Source organism: Macrotis lagotis, chromosome X (assembly GCF_037893015.1).
Source record: "Macrotis lagotis isolate mMagLag1 chromosome X, bilby.v1.9.chrom.fasta, whole genome shotgun sequence".
NCBI classification, from domain to species: domain Eukaryota; kingdom Metazoa; phylum Chordata; class Mammalia; order Peramelemorphia; family Peramelidae; genus Macrotis; species Macrotis lagotis.
In genome coordinates, this window is record NC_133666.1 from 432247355 (window position 1) to 432250639 (window position 3285).

Sequence of the window (3285 nt, forward strand, 5' to 3'; positions counted from 1 at the left end):
ACTACAAACTAGGAATGTTAGGCTTTAAAATCAATTCAGATAAAATAGTTTCATTCTACAACAATTCCTATTTCAGGATTTGACCTTTATATTCAAAGTTCCAAATCTATTCCAAACTAACTTTAAAGAACTTGCTCAAGTCAATATCTAGCAACTTTGCATGACTGGAATATATTTTTTGTCCGATTTCAATTCCAAAATTCCTACCAAAAAAATTAGAAACCATTCACACATACAGATGATGTGATGCCTTCTTTGGTCACCCCTTGCATTCCCCTATCCAATCTAGACCACCACAGTCAGGCAGAAAGAAATCATGAGGATAATTTTTTCTTGCATCTTAGTGGTAGACAGCATTTTTAATCCTGAGTTGATTGGAATTATCTTGGATCATTGCATTGATCAGAGTAGCTAAATCTTTTAAAATTGACCATCCTTGCAATATTTCTATTATGGTTCTGTTCACTTTACTCTCCAGCAATACAAATATGTCTTCCCAGGCTTGTCTGAAAACATCACCCTTGTCATTTCTTATAGCACAATGTGTTTCATCACAAGCATATATGATATTTTTTCAGCAATTCTATAATCTATGAAAATCTAATTCTTTGCCATCACAAAAAGAGCTGTTTAAATATTTTTTCAGGCCCAAATCACTGTTTATTATTTCAGTATCCATTAATATTTCAGTCATCAAAAATAAAATATTAAACTAATAACCAAAGGGTAGAAGGAAAACTTCTTTACAGAATGATTAGATGGACTGCATCCAGAGTACCACAGAATTCCTCAGGCAAGAAGGATAGTGGCCATTCATTCATCCAAAAAATTAGGAAGTGTAGAATTTGGAGTGGGAGCAACAGCTTATTTCTTTACTGCTAAGATGATCAATGGACTGGCCCTGCTCCAAATGCTTCTCAATCTTAATGAGCAACTTTATACCATCCATCACTGTTTGTACCAGTTTCACTTCTTAGAAGGTGATAACCACTGGAAATATCAAAGACACCACCCTCACTTGTGTCCACATCCCTCTCTTCTTCTTCTGCAGCCTCAGCTTCTTTAGTATCTCATCAAAATTATCATGTTTGCCAAGGTATGTAATTTTAATGTGGATACCTATTTGTTGACCTATGCCCAGTTAAGAAGGGCATATCAGGATAAATGAGGGTTCCCCATGAATTTGTAGTTCTTGATCTTAAAAAGAGTGAATCAATTGCAGTGAGTCTTCAGTTTGGGTGAGTCTATTGCAGAAACCTGTGCGCAACTCCTTCATGTTAACCCCTTCTACTTAGAGGTAACTTTCAGGTGCTCTTCCTCACTGATCCACAAGAGAACGATCTTGTTGTCATTGTGCCAAATGCTCCTGATATTGGGCCAATCTTGGGACATGCCAGAGATCAAAAGGAATGGGGAGACAGGCTTGTGAAAGAAGTGGTCATTAATCAGCTGCTGCTCTTCCTGCTCAGTCATGCTCTTCAAAGCATTGTACTTTCCATTCAGCTCATCTTCCAGGCTGACCAGAGCTTTCACAGATTGTTTCTCTGTGGAATAATGCTTACCCAGGCTACAATGTAGATGTAAGCAAAATCTTTGGATGCTCTGACCAGTTCACACATGAGGATTCAGGACATAGCTGGGATTCAGGTCATCATCACCTTGTATATTGCCAATGATTTATCAGCGGTGTGCTCTCCTGAAGGCTTATTGCATCCATGCCTGTCTTCAATGATAGTATCAAACAGATCCTTGAACACATAAGTAATCTCTGAGCACAGAGCCCACAGTCATGATGGATGGGGCTACTGGGTTGTCCACACCAGTATAAATGACATCATCCAATGTGAAATTATTGAATTTAGGTTTATTCCAAAGTTTTTCTTAGAGTTCTGTTGTCAGCACCTTAGCCATGCGGTTCTTTTGTGAGGAGAAGTCCAGATACTCCTACTCAGCAGGGTAGCAAGAATTAAGCATGTTGTGGTTCATTGAGAATGGCATGGAGAATGGCAGGGGGTAAGGGTGCTTTGCAGATGCCAGAAGGCAAGAGTTTCAGAAGATGCTGTCATTGCTGGGCTGAGATGCCATGTCACCTTAATTTGAGCTCAGTCAGCTTATTTCCCACAATATTTTGGTACATATGGGTCCTTTTACTCCTTTTATTTCATCAATTTGTAAAATAGAGCTAATGATGATATTGTTAGATTAAAGGTTATATGTACAATTTTAAAATCTTTTGGGCATAGTTCTAAGCTGTTCTGCAGAGTAGTAGGTACCAACAATAAATTTGTGGCCTGGTTTTCTATATCGCTACAGTATTTATCATCTCTTTTTTTCAAATTATTCAATCTGATGTGAGTGAAGTGATATCTCAAAGGTTGTTTTAATTTGCATTTCTCTCATCAACAGTAATTTAGAGCATGTTTTCATATAACTATAGATATCTTTGATGTCTTATTCCAAAAATTTCCTTTATACATATATTTAACTAATTGTCAATTGACTTATAAATTTGACTCCAAATATTTAGGAAATTGTGTCTTTATCAGAGAAACTGGCTGTAATTATTTCCCTAATTTCATGTAATGTAAGTTATCTAATATACTTCTCATGATCCCATATATCTAACTCTTATTTGGTTATAAAAATTTCATTTTTCCATATGCCTAGCAGGTAAATTTTCCATGATTTATTAATTTGCATAAGATATCACCCTTTAGGTCCAAATTATGAATTCAACTTGATCTTATATTGGTATTTGATGTGAGATGTTGTTCTACTTATCTATCTATCTATCTATACTTAATAAGAGTCGCCCTTTTGCTTCCCCACCTGGTAGGAATAACAATAACAATAATAATAATAATAATAATAATAATAATAATAATAATAGTCATCCTTTGGTTTCAAAAAGTACCATTCCACCAAGGAAGTGGTCGAATGAATTGTACAATTATGTTTAATATAGGAGTATATGGTGCAAGATATTTTTTACACTTGGCTTTTCCAGAACCATTTCGCCCCATGGTCTAATCCAATAGGATACAGGACTATTGCTAATGGTCAAGATTCTGTGGGTGACTCTTGGCCTTTGAATTCATTGCTCTTTCTCTCGTATCAGGGAGGCACCTTGGTATGCCATCAATGCTGGGTAATGGGTTTTCCTGTGATTGAGTGTGACATCAAAGTATATATAAACATGTTTCTCAATGGACTAATCTTCAGTATGTCCTTTCCTCATAGACCTTGAAACAGTAGGACGATGTCATCTTGCCTCTCATGAGTCTA

The 3285-nt window shown here is 36.3% G+C and overlaps 1 pseudogene; it reads right to left on the reverse strand.

The window, feature by feature from the left end:
* Nucleotides 1-829: 829 nt before the first annotated feature.
* LOC141499229 (creatine kinase B-type pseudogene) lies at nucleotides 830-1998 on the reverse strand (annotated as a pseudogene).
* Nucleotides 1999-3285: the final 1287 nt, after the last annotated feature.